At 40.6% G+C, this 18,635-nt stretch overlaps 1 protein-coding gene across 2 annotated transcripts in view; it reads right to left on the bottom strand.

Annotated features, from left to right (window-relative positions):
- The window catches only part of AMOT (angiomotin), a 63,070-nt gene extending 51,716 nt beyond the window's left edge, over nt 1-11,354 (bottom strand). For both annotated transcript variants that reach the window (XM_090264614.1, XM_090264615.1), the window contains exons 1-2: nt 10,972-11,354; nt 3,335-3,410 (exon numbers count right to left, since the gene is read on the bottom strand). The gene's annotated coding sequence lies outside the window, so the exon portion shown is untranslated. The remainder of the gene's footprint in view (nt 1-3,334; nt 3,411-10,971) is intronic.
- Nucleotides 11,355-18,635: the final 7,281 nt, after the last annotated feature.

Genomic DNA, 18,635 nt, shown 5'->3' with positions numbered 1-18,635 from the left:
TTTCTAGAAGGCTGCAGCAATTTTATAAAATAAGGTTGTTTTTGTAAAACCTTTATTTGCAATGCAGTCTGTGTGCAGATGTTCTTAAATCAGTGAATGCTCAAACAAGAAAAGATTTTTGGGAGACCATCCAGTGGTCCAACCTCCTTTTTTTAATAAATGAAGATACCAGACCTTAGAAGTGGTCAGAGCCAGGACCAGAATACAGGTTTTATTACTCCTAGGGAAATAATCCTTCCACTAAAATATATTATCTAGCATATTAGCTTACACAAAGAAGATGTTTAATAAATATTTATTAAATTGAATTGACTCTAGTTTTAAGAGACTATGACTCTGGCTTAATTTTTCAATTCCATTGGAAGTAAAATGATAATGGCAGCAGGGGAAATCCAGATAGGTAAGAGGGATGTGTTTAGTAAAAACTATGGCGGAAGGACCTTACACAATCTCTTCTCTTTAGACCAAGATATACAGATAAATCAGAGAGTAACAGGAACCTCCACTGATCAATGTTTCCAGGCCCCTGTTCTAGGTCTTGTCAATATCATAACAATTTGGTACTTATTCTTACTTAAATTAAATCTAAGACTAGCTTAAGAAAAGGCTTTGAGTCACCCCCATCTCTTTGCTCCCATCTCTACTTCAATCCAGATTACGCTAAAAATTTATTTTAAGAAACACAGTAAGGCCTTGGCATTTCTAAATCTTACTGAGGATCAGAGTCACTTAACCGCCTCTGAGATGGCAACTCAAAGGTGCTGTCAATTTGGTCCCCGCTTTACTTTTCTGTATAATAAAGCAATTAAGTTGAACATGTTAAAAATCAACAAAAGTGATTAACCCTAAAATGTACATAAGCAGGAAAGTACTAAGTAACAAGGAAAATATTGTTGCCACCATCCCTCCTCCTCTCTCCACACACACCCATTCCAAGGGAGGAATAAACAGATCAGGCCATCACATCCCATTTCTTCTTGCCACAGAAAGAGTATAAGCAGTCCATGAAATCAGATTGAGCATAAATTGAGAAAAGTTTAAGAATATACCTAGAAGTTGTCTGCTTTATCAATATCCTGTCTTCAATGGCATACTACCCACTTTTATTTGTACTTTATTTTATAAGTAATATAAGCACAATATGCAAATATTTATTAACAAAGAAAAAAATCACTCATAATCCTAATTCTACCCAAACATTGTTAACATTACAGAATATTTCCTTTAGTTTTTTTCCTTGTGTATTTGTTTTTGCAAAGCAATGAAATATGAATGTATATATAATTTTGGATCCCACATTTCACTTTACTATAAGCACTTTCTCCACATTGTGCCATAGACTTCATAACAAACATTGCAATGACCACGTAACAGTCCATTAAATCAGTGTATCAAGATTCACTTACGCATTTTACAATTATTCAGACACTTAAATTGCTTTTAATTTTGTTCTAGTCTAAATAACGTTACAAAAACATCTTTGTGATTTTGCCATTTTTCCTACTGATAAAATCCCAAAAGTAAAATTAATGGGTCAAGGAGCGTGAATGTTTTTTAGACGACCCACTAAAAAAATAAAACTAGCATAATATCAAACCCCATGAAATCTCTCCTTCATTTAATGAAAAGTTATCCTGCTCCCATTTTCCCACCAGGGCAAAGCAGGACTCCTGAAAGGAAAAAAGCCAACAGAAGCAGTGTAGTATGCCAGTGGCTTTCAAAATGGCAGAGTGGAATGTGGACTCCCTTGTGAATCCAGCTTGCATGCACTTGTCCCAAATTGCCACCCAGCCAAGAAGCTAATTAGTAAAAGCATCAGGTGGGTGAGAACAGGTTCATGGCCTGTAATGGCTTATCTCATGTTTCATTTTTGCCCTTGGAATGATCTGACAGTCAGCCTGAAGACATTCATTCAGTTCTACTGACCGAACCTGCTAAATTCTCAGAATTAAATTGGTTAGTTTTCAGATACCAATATTCAATGTATTTTAAAGGATATTGTGCTACATAGAACTAAGTATACATAACCAATGAGCCCGTCTTACCTCTATTTTCGGCCACAGTTAAGGTGGCACATTTAAGGTCAGCCCTGTTTAACATTACATGGCTAAGTGGCACCTGTCTTAAATGGTCAATGTGTTATATACAGAGGTATATTTTCAGACTTGACCATAAAACTCATCTAATCCTAAGGCAGGGAAGGAAACAGGCCAGAGATTCCTTAGCAAGAGCAGACACAACAGGCATTTCTTTCCTTGGCTGCTTAGTGAGAATTCTGAGAACAGGACAGTGCTTTCCACCTTCTCCTTGAAGGTTTTTCCTAGTCCTTCTCCATCTTACCCTTGCCCCCAAACTCTGCTCAATACGGGAAACTAATTTTCTCTCCTCAGTGTTTCTACTGGACTTTGTACACATCCCTATTAGAGCACTTATCATACCTTATTTTCCACAAACATTCATCAAGCACTTAACTATAGCCAGACACTGTACAGGTTCTGGGGTGGACAGAAAAAAAAAAGAGAAATAAAACAGAGTCCAGTCCTCAAGCAGCTCCCAGTCAAGCAGTGGGGCAGGATCCAACAGGAAACCAGAGGTATGAGCAGATTGCTCTGGCAACACAGAGGACACTGCAAAAACTCTGAGCCACCTGAGCAAAGCTTCCCTGAGAAAAGACCTGTGAGCTGAGTAAGAGACAAGGAACCTGAGAACCACCATCATGTTGGGGAAGTTAGAAAGGAAGGCGTCAGTCAAAGATAGGTTGAGATATATTCTGGAGAGTAATTAGCATATGGATAACAGCTGAAGTCAAAGAGTGGGCTGGACCATATAGAATAGGAACAGAATGGAACCGAAGATGAAACTAGGTTGCGCCCCTGAAAAAAAGTGAGCACGTGTTAGATACTTTGCAAATGTGAGAGTGAGAGAGAAATTCTTTTATTTACCCATGGCTCTCCACCCCCCACCCCTTCCCCTTATACCTTCTATATAGACCTTGAAATGCACTGCTCCAGGAATGAAAGTCCCCAGTTGGAATTCAAAAAGGAAAAAGAAGTGAATTCTTGTCCTTTAAGCTTCTAAGTACCCAGGATGAAATCACTGTAATAGGTTGAGCTGGAAATGGAAGTTGCTAGACTACAAGATCTTAGAGAGCATGGACTGAGTGCAAGGTTTCACTGTGTCATTCCTAATACCTAAAACATTAATTGGTGCATAAAATGTGCTTAATAATTGCATACTGAGTAAATAACAACTTCCCAAAGATTTTGCTACAGGTGACAGGAAAAAAAGAAAAGGAATGAAAGACATAGAATAACAATAACAATAATACTATTACCTTTAGTTTCTCAGACTTTCTTCTAAGAAGACAAAATCTCTTTCAGTTGTTATCTTATTTGTCCTTCTCAGCAGCTCTGTGAGGAAATAAGGCAGATGTGATTAATTCCATTTTACAACTGCAGAAGCTTAAGTCCAGGACAGATAGCTAATGATAACTAATTTGACCAAGGTTCCACTGTGGCTCACAGGTGGGGCCAGGGTAAGAATCCAGGTCTTGTGACTTCCTGCCCTGTGCTAGTATTAGACACAAACCTCCACAGAACTGACTTTCCAGTTTTTAAGAGGACAGTTCACAAGAGAAATTCATTAGGAAAGCAGATTTCCTCGAGGCTCCAACAGTATCATGAGCAAGCTAGTGCACTGCACCTAGAAGGAAATATCCAAGATTTCCCCTTACCAGCATTGGAATGGCTAAATATAATTTGCAGCAGTGCTCCCCGAACATAATTGGGAGCTCCCTGTTTTGCTGTACCCCTTTTGAAGGGAGCCCCATCTGCCTTCAGTCTGGCCTTTGTGTCTGAGTGGGGCTCAGGTGCTGACTACAGGTGTGGCATCCAACAGGTGCATGGACAGGAGCCAGCATTTCATATCTTCATACCAAAAGGCCTGAGTCACTCCCCAAAGTCAGCCCCTCCTCCTCACCCTGACTTGCAAGCCTCAAGAACCTGTCTTGACTGAGTTGCCACTGCAAAACTGAATCTAGACCCTGCCTTCCCAGGAAAAACTAGAGTAAAGTCAGTTAAACTACAAGTAATATAACCCAGGCAACTTGCCCACTCTCCAAAGCTCTAGTGCAGACATGTGCTTAAGTATAGTGTCAGGGAATATATGTACAGAATGACCCCTACTATTTGGGCGGGGGGGTGATGAGCATCACAGCAGAGCCACACTACGTATTTAGCTATTAAGCACTTATTCTATTTCAAATGGCCCTGAAACCTCAGGAGCAAGCATTCATTCTCTTTAAAAATGCAGAGTACAGAAGAAAGAATGTGCTAGGAATCCTGCACTCCAGTTCCCATCATAAAGACTCTCCTTCAGGCTGCCAAGGGAGAACTACTAGCCTAGTCACAAAAAGTACCATGTCAGAAGTCACCACATTGCCCTAATACAAGCCTAACTGAGAGCCCGAGGCAGTTAAAATGTTCCTGATGTTCTTGGGGGAAAGAAGAGGGTCATCAAAATTTTCTTAGCTCCAAAAATTGTTTGCTTTAAAAAAAAAATTCACCTCTCCCAAACACACACACACACACACACACACACCAAAGCAAACTACAGAAGAGAATTAAAACAAATGTTACCGTGAAATGATTTATTGTCATTTTACATATTTCTCCAATTCATATGGGAAACTCAAATTAATAAGCTTCGGTTTATAGTCCATGGTCAAGAAAATGAAACTGGCTACTATACTAAAATGTGATCACTGTATATAAGCAGAGTGAAACAAAAATCTGAACTGAAAACCTAATGTAATAAAGAGAAAATTAGATTTCTTCAATATAGGCAATTTAAATAATTCTCCCCACCTGTGATTTTTATCTTAGTTTCCTATCTCATGAAAAAAGTCATTAATTCAATACAAACACATGCCTCTTGAAAACAACCCAAATGATTAAGTAATACACTAATTAGCTTCCTAATGGGGAAAGTTTTAATTGAACTATCCATAACAACCTTCATCAAAGTTTCCAGGGCAACTTCACAAAAGGATGTCAAACCTGGCCCATATTTTTTATGCCCTTAAAAATAATTCTCAATGCACAGAAATACAGAAAGCTTATTTCTTTTCAATGCTGTTAACACTCAGGCCACTACATTTTCTGATGTCAGCAATCCCCTTCCCACAAATATTCCAAGTATGCACAACCGTCATTCTCCTTTCAATTATGTGGTTTCTCTGCTCCTTTACTGATTGAGTCCAGGCCTCTCGGATAATGAGAAGCATGTGCAGGGAAAATGTGCTCTTAAAAAACACATACATCAGTTTCATCTGCGTTATGAAGGGAGGGGAGATCATTTGTCCATATCCAAAGGATCAAAATGTAAAGGTTGCTATGGGTTATACAAAAGAAAAAAAAGATAGCCATCAGTGCCTGAAGTTGGGGGGGGGCAGTTATTGTGATCTGAAACAATACCAGAAAGGATAAGAGAGACCCCCTCTCCTCAAAACGTACCCTTTCTAGCTTGGCCACATTTATATTTAATGTTATCTTAATGTTGCTTTTGGGGGTATTTAAGTACTGACATACACATGGAAATGAGCCACGAATTGTACAGCAAGCATGAATATTCCATCATTAATAAAAACCAGCTGTGTATAAAACAGTACAATGGCTGGGTTTCAGTTACTGGCTATCATCAGTATGTATCACAAGCAAATATTACTCAAAACTTTCTCCTTTAAAACACACACACACACTCACAAGTAGACAGACACAGAAATTTGCTTTACTCTTTTTTAATCTTCTGGAAGAGCTTTGAAGAACTCACTAAACTTTATGGCACATTTCTACTGATGTCTGTTTTTGAAGCTATTTTTCATCACCTTGGGAAATGTTAGAGACCTCTTACTAGAACTTCAACTTCCCACATATAATGAAATGTGTAATTATTTTAAGAACCAAGAGGGTCAATAATAGAAATAATGGCACAACCAATTATAGTCAATAAGGCAATAAAGCAAAGGACACTGTAAGAGAGCAAATCTTATTAAAAGTCAACACTTGCCAGGACCCTATAATAAGCCTGCTCTACCATCATGCAACCAGCTTGCTTCCAATGACCTCAAAACTTGTGCCCAATATGAAGCATGCCTACACACCTCTGCAAAGTAGTAATATCCTTGCTTCCCAAAAGGGTAACTGCAGTTCAGAGCAGCTAATTCATTTACCCTTGGTCATATGGCAAGTCAGAGAGGGTTGGGCAGAGAAACACAGATTCTAGCTTCAAGTCGCATAGTCTAATGATATTTCATGAAGTGGGGGCAAAAGTGAAAAGTGACTACAAATATGAAGGACAGTCAATAGAGTTAAAAAAGTCGATTTTCAAAAATGATCTTAGGAGACATTAGCAAATATATCCATCTGCATTTCCCCATGAGGACATATCATTTTAAAAAATCCCTGTACTGAACTTGGTACTAAGTAGTAAAAACCCATACTTCATATTCCTATTCTAGTTAAAGAACTTTAATCTAATTTATGATGAGCCACTGGTTTCCAGAAATGAGTCCATCAAAAATTGAAATCATACACCTATTATAACTTCATTATCAAAGGAAAATTAAAGGACCCTGTAACTAAGGTGAAGATCTCAGACGAAGAACGCATTAAAGTGTGTGTTATCTTGCTACACCCCACATGTCTATTTAATTGTCCAGAATCCTTAGTTTCCTTTCTATTTATTTTTGGTGTAATTTAAATGTATTATTTCCAAAGCTATAAAACCTTTGTGCTTTCTTGCTTTTCCTTTGTCATGTGGGAAGATTTCACAGTCCACACAAATTTGTACCCTCTTAATAAGGTATCACACTACAGTGATTTGAGGATCGTTGCTAGTGATTTAGACAAAACAAACAGTGAACCCTCATTTTTTTGTTGTTGTTTAAAAGGAATGATGGAGGGGTCACAAGAGGCCAAGAAAGTAGAATTAACAGCCTTGCTAGATGCATGAACACCCCTAAATCACACCTAGTCTCTTCTGGCATTCAAGAAACAGACATATGGGTTTCTTCATGTAAATTCAGTCAGGTTCTGACTTCATTCCTCCACACAGATTTATAAAGATAAGTCTTAAGTGGGCACCTATATAAAAGCAACAGTGGACATTTCTATGATTCTTATTATGTAAAATTAACATAAGTTCAGAAACAAGGACTAAAAGGAACTAGAAAAAACCGAAAGCAGGTGATCTGTTAGGATTATGGGATTCTTGACAAAGTTTTGGGCAGGGTCTTAGCTTTTAATTAGATATGTTGTTAAAATAAAAAACAGAACACATTTATATTGATATAGCCTTACAGGCTTTTTAAAAAATATCCAAATGACTACATGACTGTATTTCTAACAACTGTTGCACCCCATTCTAGTAGGAATCATTCATATCCACACCAGAAACCAAAGCCTAGGAAGAGAACCATAAACTTCGGGAACTGGTTCTCAAAATCACCCTGTCTGACCCTCACAATTTACAGAGGAAGAAACTTACCAAGGGTGGTAAACTGAGTTAGAACTGGCCAAGAGTCCAGGTCCCTCTTACCAATAAGCTCAATAGGAAAGCTTACCATAGCTTCTCAGATTTAAATTGCTGTTATTTACCTGAAGCAATTTTCTGTGTCCTCAGGTTATTCAAATATAATAACTGGAATTAAAATATTTCACATATATGGAATAGAGAGTCCCATTCTTACAGTTGTCAAGATCTGTGAAATCTGATACTAGCTCCCTTCTACAAGTAATTGTAGGCCAGGACTAAATGTGGCCAGCATTATTATAGGCCAAAATGATTCATACAATTAATTCCAACCCATACAACAAAAAGATTTCAAAGGATAACCAATAGCCTCACTTAATTCAAACGTAATCATTACAACAAAATTATAATGTCTTCCTTTCTGCAATAAATAAGTTTCTGAGAAGGCTCAGTTATAGTGAATTTTTATATATCAAGTAATAGCTCAAAGGCACTAAGTAGGAGAAAGCTAGTTTTTTCAAAGAAACCTGTGGTGGATTCTTTTATAAAGCAAATGACCTCCTATTCCCCTTTTTTTAAGTCCAGATTTTGTGTGTTGTGATTGGACGGGGCAACTTTCCTCCTTTCTCTGGTTTAAAAGGGTTCCAAAACCCACCACGAAGCAGAGTAATGCAGTATGGGCAGTCTGTTTAGTTCTCTTCGTTCCTGGGACCGAATCCTAACCTTTGACTTGGGGGTGGGACCCTAGATTTTAGACCAAAGTCTACAAAAGGCAGCAAGGAACGAAGAAGTAAGCAAGACTAAAGACATCATGTCATAGTAAACCACCAACAAAAATTCCTGGGGACAGGGAATCAATGGAGCACAATTCTAAACAAATTGGTTTAGTCCCAAGCTAATTAACTTGTCAAGCAGATCTTCAAACCCACAGAATCCATGGGGATAAGAGGTGATATAATAGGAGATTTCATAACATTTACCAATTTACCATCCTAAAATGCCCGGTCATGAACACACATACCTTTCTCCACTCTTTTCAGTGGTTTTAAGCTGGGCTTAATGGGTGCAAAGGACAATTTCTTCCAGACAGTTCCTAAGAATAGACTGTTCTCATGCATTCCTATTGCTCACTCTCCATGGAGGAGGCTACCTGGTCACAAGCATTTCCAAAGAGGGAATATATCCTCTACTCCTCCTCATTGGTAACCACCCCCACCAACAAAACAAAAGAACTTCTAACCATCCTGAGAATTTGGGGGGCTTTTTTGGAGGGAAAGAAAAAAAAAACCTTAAGAGGGAAGTAGAAGAGTGTGAGAAACTCCACTAGTCTCCAAATGGAAAAAGCGCATTAAAAAGCTGGATCAAAGGAAGAAAGGGGGTGGGGGAGAAGGGCTGCTTAATTACAAAGACACCCTTTTAAAGAAGGCACAGGCCCTGGGAGAGCTCTTAGGAGAGGCGCAGAAGCAGATGTACCCACTTAGAATTCTGGCACTCAATGGGACCTCAAGGTCATAGTATCCATCCCTCTGCTTTCTGAATAGATTGTTCTTATGGCATTCTAGAAAGAGTCTGATTCGTTCTTTACTAAACTTCAGATAAAGCAACTCCACAAAATTCCTTGGTTGGGCATTAGTCTAATAAATCCTACTTCATAAACCCGAAATGAGATTTCAATTTCTGAATTTGAAGGAGTACTGAACATGATTTTTAAAATTCCCTTCTAAAAACTTTCAAATAGGTAAACAGATCCACAACTTTCACATAAAAGCTATTCTACATACAAGCATGGTCAGAGATTTACTTCATATCTAGAGTATGAAGTTAGGAAAAGCACTTTCAATTTTACAGACCCAGACTTTTCCAAGGAAATATGTATCTTAAAATGAAGTATGATGTAGTGCCAGAGAGTGTCTGTAAATGACACCACACAAACCCATACAGAATAGCTGGAACCTGAGTTATCATCTGTAAATAGATGCAACTACTCTACAACCACCTGGCTATTAAAATGTCCCAGGCCAGTTATAAAATGCAGTTTGGTCGGGCCAACTTATCCCTCCCAGCTGATCTGAAACATGATCGCCTTTAGAACTGTCACCCTGTAACATTCCTTCTCTCCCTTCCTGCTTTCCTTTCCCCCATTAAAACCAACCAACAAAATTATTTAAACATTTAAGTCAATAATTTGTTCCCAAATAAGCAATGGGTTGGGGACATCTTGGTAATAGGTCTTTGAACACCACCATTCTTATGTCTGTCATGTTGCCCAATTGGAAATAGGTGGAAGATGGGTGAAGATTTATCGGCATCCAAAATGGTATCTCAAACTATTATTAGCTACTAAATGAGGGTGCTGAAAGGTCTGAGAAGGTTTCACAAAGGCTGGCTTGAGAAAGGAGTATTCACAAGCTTAGTTCAAGAAGACTTAAATAATCTTAGCTCTCCATTATTGAAGATTATGGTGACTATCTTCCCTTCCAAATGGGAGAAGGGGGTTATATTCAAAAAAGTTTTAAAATGCCTCCCAACTTCCACTCTTCGTGGTGGGGGAGATGGGAGGAAGAATAACTAAATTAAGACATTCCAAGGTATCAGAATATTCTTTCTAAAATACATGCTAGATATTAGAAATGCAATTTCTCACAAAAGTTCCCTTTCCTCACTCGTTTGATTGTATTTCGTCTCTTACTGCAAATTATATTATTAGTGGCAATTTACGAGGGATTGCTCACAGTCTACAAAGACTGTCACTTACCCTCTCACATTTCCTTCTCTTCATTTTCATATATGGACAAGTCCATGTTGCTGTTGAAGCACTAGCCTACAGTGACCCAGGTTTGGGACCCTGAAGACACCTGCACGATCCCACAAAACTAGTCACCAACATATATAAGGCAGATAAGGAGCAACCTCCTCCACACCAACACACACACACACACACACCAAGAAAAGAGTGTATTATTGTAGATTACTCACAGACTTTAAAACTTCAAGAATTCATGGCCCCCAGGGGATGGGAGTGTAAGCCCCCATCCCAGCCCTAAGCATTTAGGAGGAATGCATCTAAGCAATCTGAGATAAGCACGTACTTTCCTGCTGAGCTAAATGTAGATTTCAAGTTCCCTCAGGTCTTTTAATTTATTTTGTGCCTCATAACCTAGAGACCTAACTACCTACAAGGACCCCAGGAGGCAAGAAAGTAAAAGGATCATCAAGTTGTGGTACCCACTAGCATCTCCATAGGAGGGGAAAGGAGCACCCATTTTTAACCAATTTAACTTGCTGCACATCTCAGAAAACTCATGGCCAGCTGCAAAGAAAGTAGAACACATGGGTATCCCCACACGCCTGTAGATCGACTCACGCCGAGGGCACGATCAAGTTCATGCCACCATGGATCCTGCCCCAGTTCCCCGGGAAAATTAACCACGAGTCTCCTACCCTTGAAGGCAACGAAGACAAGGTGACGACTCTCTCTCGTTCAACTGGCTTCGTTCCCGGGCCAAAGGCCAGGGATGGGCAGGGGGGAAGCCCCAAATCCCGGCTGCTCCCCTCTTCGCGCCTCTCTCCGGGTTCTCCTTGGTGGCAGTGGACAGGCAGGATACCGGGCCGGAGGGGTGGAGCAGCGGATGGTCGGAGGCGAGACAGACTCGAGGTGGGGGTGGAGGGGACGGTGAGAACTAAGAGAAGATGAAGCGAAAGGGAGAGGAGATGGAGAAATAAATCAGGGACTACCAGCTTGGGCAGTCAGATATCTCCTCGGAAGGAAGGGGCGTGACTGCGATGAAGGCAGCTCCTGGGCAAAGGATGGGAGGTAGGGAAGGGGAACGAATGGGTGGCTTTTCTTCTTGCGGTGAGCGGCTGGAACCACCCAGGAGCAGGGGGCGGGGGGGGGGGGGGTGGACTATGGAAGGGGGAGGAGTAGAGGGCGGGGAAAAAACTGAGGGAGCTTGCCCGACACTGGAGCTGGGGGTGGGGAGGAGGGGACGGAAGAGAGGCGGGGCCAGAGGGCGGGGAAGTTTCAAACAATTGAACGGCGGGGGTCCAGCCCCTCCTGCGAAAACTCGGGGCCCTAGCTCTAGTCCTCCTACTAACGTGGCACAATTTGGTTACAGTCTACGCAAGGACTGGCTGGAAGGAAGGAAAGGGTTTTGCAAACTACAATAATAATCTACGGCAACAGCGGAGTAGAGTCGCGTGGGAGAGCCAGTACAGCTCCTCGACCCGAAGCAGGAGGAAGGAACAAAAAATAGAAACGCTGAAAAGCAGCTTCTCGCAAAGCCTAAAATGCGGGAAGGAGCAGCGCGCTGTTCGTTTTCCTTCCCTTCTTGCTTCCTATTACCAGCAGGCTCCCAACCAGGTCGCAGCTCTGCGAGACACCCTCTTTTCTTCCTCCGCACCCCGTCTCCCACCACCCCCACCAGCCACACGCCTTCACACCCACGTCCCCGCCCCCCTCCCAGTGGCGGGCTGCGCTAGCGGCGGGGCTGGCGTGGGCAGAGCTCTGGGGAGCCTCCGCCTCTTGGGCAGGCTGGGCGGTCCGACCTGGGTGGAGCAGACGGATAAGTGTAAGCCCCACCCACTTTTTTTTTTTTTTTCTGCTACCGGTTGGCGAGTTCTGGCCTAGGATTTGCTTGCAATTGGTCTTTTACGCCGTCGATCTGATCCTTTTTCCCCCCCGCCCTCAAAATTAATAAAACTAAACAAGAGACTATTGTCTAGCTCTCCGTTCTCGCCTAGCTACAGCTGAGAGGAGAAAGATGAGACGCTTGGTTTTTCAGTCTCCGAAGAGCGTGTGCCGGCCGGCTCTGGTACACCTTTATGGCCTTGTCCGGCCCTCTGGGAATAGGTTAACTTTTTTCCCCCTTGAATTCATTAGGCCACGAGGGGGAAAAAGTACGTGAAGTGTCCATGTGCTGTTCACACTTCCCAACAGCAAAATACTGTGTCGATATAGCTTAAGAACATAAGGTTGAGAACAGCATACTGGGACACTGAAAATCTACCGTTTTAATATCTGGGAAATAAAAGCACAAAGAAACAGTGTAGAGGTAGCAGAATAACATGGAATTTGGAACTAAAGAACTCATATAGGGCTGTTGTGCGACTTTTAAGTCGCTTAACATCTCTGAGCCTTAATTTTCCTGTGTAAATAAAGGCTGTACGATATACCCTATTAACTTAATGGCACTGGTATATGAAAATAAAATGAATTGTTTGAAAACTGTAAGTCACAAAGCACCTCACACATGTATGTGTTTCTACTTGTGCATGTCACATGGTGGAGAGTCTCACAAGTGTTTGAGAATCAAATATTTTGCTCATCTGTTTTAAGCATTTACATCTAAGGTGTGTAGGTTTTGTGACTGTATTTTTAAAAATCAACCTTTTCTTCCTACAGTTTTTGTGGTGGATATGAAGTAGGCTCCCTACAGTTAGAATAATAAATTATCCCTTTTCTAACCAGGGTGGGTGAGATTTCTTTTTTAAACAAGTTCTGCAGTGGCGCCACAACCTAAATCTATTGTGGTGCTGGTACTGAAAAAAGGAAATCATGCTGTGTATATCAGAAGTGAACTTGAGAAAACAAATATGAGGGAACATTTACCATGGAAACCGCCATTCTCTACAGATCCATATTTCCTAGAAAATGTTAGAAGGAGGAAGCAAGTCTAAATAAATATAGAGGCCTTGACAACACAAAGCTATTATAATGAACTCATGTCAATGAAAAATTGACATCTAATTCAAGCCTGCCTAACAGGAGCTTCCTGAAGAGCCATGGATCAAGGCATACAAGAGAAAGTGTGCTCTTAGGAAACAATGTCACACCGCAAACAGGGTCTCAGTAACCTCAATGCGCGGAGCACTCTGCTAGTGCTGCTGAAAGATTTGCATGGACAAAATGTATTCTTGGTATGATTCTGTATGAGGTGAAGTTATTCAGATGATTTTTTCATGGGCATGGTGAGATTTTGATCGTTAAAGACATGGAGACACCTGGTTTATGAATCAAGGGAAAATTATTTCTGCCTTGTTATTTGGGTCTGGGGTGGACAGCAGAGCTAGACAGAGTGGGTATATGCTGCAGGATACTACTGGTCACAGTGGCAACAGGATAGTGATTAAAATAACAATGCAGTTAAAATGGAAAAAATAAAATATGAATATGGCAAAATTAAAACCTTACTAAAAAGAGTGAAGAATTCCTTTCTACCACTCCATTCTCATAGTCCTTTTCTCCCTTTCTCTCTATTCCTGTGCATAATCTTCAAAATATATTATGTCTTTTTAATATCCTTCCATCTCAGGATAACTTCCTTTACCTCATTCTTAGTCATAATAGCTCAGTATTCCATTGCATAGATGTGACAAAATTCTTGTTCTCATTCTCCTGTTGAGAGGTAATTTCAGCCATTTCTCACCTTTTGCCATTACAGAAGATGCTGGGGGACAAATCCTAGTAGCTAAGGCTTGGTGGCTGTGTTTCTAGGATGCCTGCCGCCACCCTTGAAGTTGTCCTCAAAAGACTTTTCCAACCTCACTTCCCCACAGCTAAGGGGCCTTAATAAAATGAAAATTCCGAAAACACAGAATTTCTTTAATACCCCCTCCTCAAATCCTACCTGGGGCATTATTTTTCTCTTACAAATTTAAATTTTGATAGAGTAGAATGAGCACAGCTCTGAAATGAATGGTGGGTGGATCAGGTTGTGTGTGAGTCACTTATTAGCCTGTGGCAAACAACAGGTTTTTTGGTACCTTGGAGGCTTTGCCCAGGTCTCTAAGCGTCTTAGGTGTTCCTTGTCTCCTGCTACTCAAGACTCCCTTTTGTTTTTACCCTGAAAACCCTCCAGTTTGTTTTAACCGAGTTTGAATTTAAAGCTCTGCTTTGCCAGCTCTACTTAAAATGAAGGGGGAGGGGTGACAAACATCAACAAACATTGATCAAGTTACTATTATGGACAAGACTGAAAAAACAAAGAGGGATGAGACTTGGCTCCTACCTTGAAGATTATATACAGAAAAAGACAACTAACAAACATATGCTAAGTGCTAAGTGAATGGGTTGACAATAAGAGCTGTGAAAGTTCAAAGTAGGAGTGAAAACTAGTTCCAGAGAGTGAGTTTATACAGCAAAGTATGCCACACACATTTAACTAATCCCCAAAGCAACCCTATGTCTTCATATCTTGACTGTAAATTATGGAGAAGCCTCTGGAGAATACATGGAGAATTAACCACTAACTATAAAACACCTTGTGTAAAGATGCTGAGTTGCCTAAGAACATTAAGAACCTCCATATATTGATTGATAATGAATATAATAATCACTTTATGCTTAAAAGTCAAGAATCTCCATCCCCAATTACCTGTCTTGTTTGACCTTTAATTTTTTCAATAAAACACAACTCCTTTAATATACAATAAAATCAATGTCTATGCTCTAAAAAACCCAGTCTCCCATAAAAACATTATGCTAAGTAAAGAAGTCAGGCATAAAAGGACAAACATATGATTTTACTTTTATGAGGTACCTAGAATAGGCAGATTCATAGAGACAGAATGTAGCATAGTGGATATGAGGGCCTCAGGGGAGTGAGGAATGGAAAGTTATTAAATGAACACAGTTTCTGTCTGGGATGATAAAAAAGTTCTGGAAGCAGTGGTCAGAGTTGTACAACATTTTGAATGTACTTAATGTCACTGAATTGTAAAGTGGTTATATATATAAAGGTAACAACCCTCAGGCTTGATGTTAAGAAGCAAGACAAATGATGGAGGCTGTCAAGAAGAAGGAAGGACCCATGTAAAGGGGGCAGCTTTTCCATGGTCAACACCATGGGAAATGTAGGTCCAATGTGGCCAGGACATTGGATCTTTCAAGAGAAACCAGAAATCAAATGTTTTAATGTAAAAATCTCCTGGTTCTTAATTTTAGCAACTAATAAATGTTTTAATTTTAAAAGTTTGCCCTTTGCATGCAATATTTTTGCCCAATGTACAAGAAAAGTAGGAAGAACACAGTTCACAGTCAATTCTTCAATCCCTGGCTAAGTTCTTCTAGAAGAAAAGATCACAAAACCACAGTGCTTTGTATTGAATGACATTCTTACCCACCCACCAAGTCAACTATGAGTGTGAAATGAGGACATCTTCCTCTAATTGCCTGGCGAATAACTAAATCATTTAAATGCATTTAGAAACAAAAGCAGAGGCAAGCACATAAACCAGGGAAAATAAATCCTAAGGATATATTACTCTACATAACTCTCCCCTCCCCTCGCAAAAAACACCCTACAAATACATGAGACAAACACTGTAGCCTTCTCCAGGACACCTCCTAAAGTTAGTCTTCTGTTTATTCACAAGGACCCTAGCCCTGCTTGCGCAGAAGCCTGCTGATCACAAAATAGCAGCTTTATCTGAATGGGAGAGGAACAAAGGAACACAAATTGCAACACAAGCATTGAGGTAAGTGCTCTTCCTTTTGGATTCCCCTCCACCCTTCCCACTCTTTAGAAACACACACACACACACACACACACACACACACACACACACACACACACACACACACGGTCCAGACACAGGAAGTTTGAAGCCTGATCCATGTGTGGAAAACAGCAATGTGGGAATTCAGGAAACAGCACCAGAACTGTGCTCCAAGGCCAAGACCTGCTATAGCATTTGGGAGCCAAGTTACTCCTGGGGTACTTGTGGGCCCCAGCATTTTGGAAATAAATCGGCTGTAGAGAAATAAAGCTGCCTGCAAGTCTATTCCCCAAAAACCTCCTAGGGTCCTGTTTGAGTAACCTGGGTTTGCCTCTTTATGATTTATGTAAGGCTTCACTTCAGCTTAACTAAATACCATATCTCCTTTTGCAGCTTGAGTTTCTGGAAAGGGCCAGATTGGCCATACTTCTTGGTAGGGTTTGTTGGCAAAGTCCTAGGTTCACTGGAGCAAGAGGGAGGTAGGGAAACCGAGGAACACACATCCAAGTCTGCACTGTAAAAAGTGATGGGATGAGAAGAAGAACGTGATTTAGTCAATGATAAAAAATAAATCACTGCAAGAGAGTCAGAGAGAAATGAAATTTCTGAGCCAATAACTCTTTAAATGTATGAAGTTTTCACGATTGAAAGGAAGTTCATGCTCCAACATTACTCTTTGCAAATAAACTCTTGATTGATTCGGTGCTCTCTGTCTCTATAGCTCCCGAAGTGTCTGAGAGTTGTTATCCCAATTGGAGGAGAAGAAGGCTGTGACTACAGTAGAGATTTATCCTCTCTGGCATGCTGCCCAACTTCAGGAACTACAGGCAGAATGTAGGTCAGTGCCATTCTGGTGTGATTTAAAGCAGACCCACCTTGCGGGCCTCAATCAGCCTTCTCTTCAGATCTGCTATGGTCCTGTGGTATTCACATAGGAAAGACATCTATTCGAGTGCAAATATGCAACCCGAGAAGGGTTAAATATGAAACCATCTTAGGTGTGCTCTGATGGAAAGGGTATAGACTTTTGGAGTCGCTCAAGCCTGGATTCCAGTCACAGCTCCAGTACTTACTAAGAAGGTAAATTATTGAACCATCCCATGCCGTAGTTCCCTCATCTGTAAAGTGGGGGTAATTTCTCTGCCATGAGGGGTTGTTGTGAGGATCAAAGGAAATAACGTTTAGAGGCCCTCTCATGGTGCCTTGCAGTAGTCACTTAACGCAGCTTATTCTTTTCTGTCCCTCCATTCAATCTCTTCAGGGAATTCCAGGAGGTAGATCAGTGGGTTTTCTTAGTGGCCTACAGGGATCAAGGCCCTTGGAATCACTCTTACCTATCAACCCTCTTCAGCAGTGCAATGTGGTACTAAGTATATGGGCTTTAGAACCAAAGGACCTAGTATCACAATCTTTGTTCTGTTGATCACTAGCTATGTGACTTTGGACACATTTGGAGCCTGTTTCCTTATTTGTAAATATGTAGTAATAGCACCTATTTTTATAGAATGGTGGTGAAGATAAAACGAGCACCATTTACAACCATTAGCTGATATTGTTATTTGTAATATTTTGTGCAATGGGCTGACCAGTGTTTACTTTTTGTTATACCAAGCAGTTTCTAATCTAAACTAGTAAATGGTTTTAGCAAGTGTTGAAAATTCTTAAGCAACGACAGCTATGTGTTCCTGGCTTCCTGGACTTGGATAAGGAATTTGGGGTGGCACTGGAGCATCTGTAGACATCTCAGGTTGTTGGACCTTCTCCACCACCACCCCCACAAGATTTTCATAGTGCTTTGGAAGTAGGTGAGCAAAGAGATGGACTCTAGGAGGTACTAAAGGAGGTTCTGGGATAATAGAATGTTGTCACTGTAGAATGTGGGCCTGGGACAATTAGGCCTCTAGCTCTTCAAATTCCACACTTTCCGCTGCCTTAGAACCCTAGCATATATTATTTTTTCTGCCATTGGCACTACACATAACCCCTGTACTCTATCTATTCTTTTCCCACTCTTCATCTTATTGACTCAATCTCATTCTCAGGCCTCAGCTAAATGTCACTTCTTCAGACAGATCTCTCCTGAGCAGTAGCCTCTATCCCAGTCTCATGTCTATCTTTAAGCATTCATGTGAATTGCATATTCTATATTATAAACTATATCAGAAATAGTTTTAATATAATGATATAACATTTAACTTATAAATAGGTGAATTATTTTATTTTTATTTTAAGTATATTTTATTGATTATGTTGTTACAATAGTTCCAATTTCTTCCCCTTTGCTCCCCTCTGCCCAGTACCCTACTTCCATCCAGCAACCCCACCCCACCTTAGTTCATGTCCATGGGTCATGCCTATAAGTTCTTTGGCTTCACCCTTTCCTATATTATTCTTAACTTCTCCCAGTCTGTTTTGTAGCAACCAATTATGCTTAATCCTTGCACCATTTCCCTGTTTCTCCCCATCCCCCCTCCCAGCTGATAACCCTCCAAATGATCCCCACACCTATGATTCTGTTCCTATTCTGGTTTGCTTAGTTGGATTTTGTTTCTATTTTTTAGATTCAGTTGTTGATAGCTGTGAGTTTGCTGTCATTTTAGTGTTCATAG

This window comes from Furipterus horrens, unplaced genomic scaffold, assembly GCF_987537825.1.
Source record: "Furipterus horrens unplaced genomic scaffold, mFurHor1.1.pri manual_scaffold_17, whole genome shotgun sequence".
NCBI classification, from domain to species: Eukaryota; Metazoa; Chordata; class Mammalia; order Chiroptera; family Furipteridae; genus Furipterus; species Furipterus horrens.
This window is presented reverse-complemented; position numbering and strand designations above follow the sequence as displayed.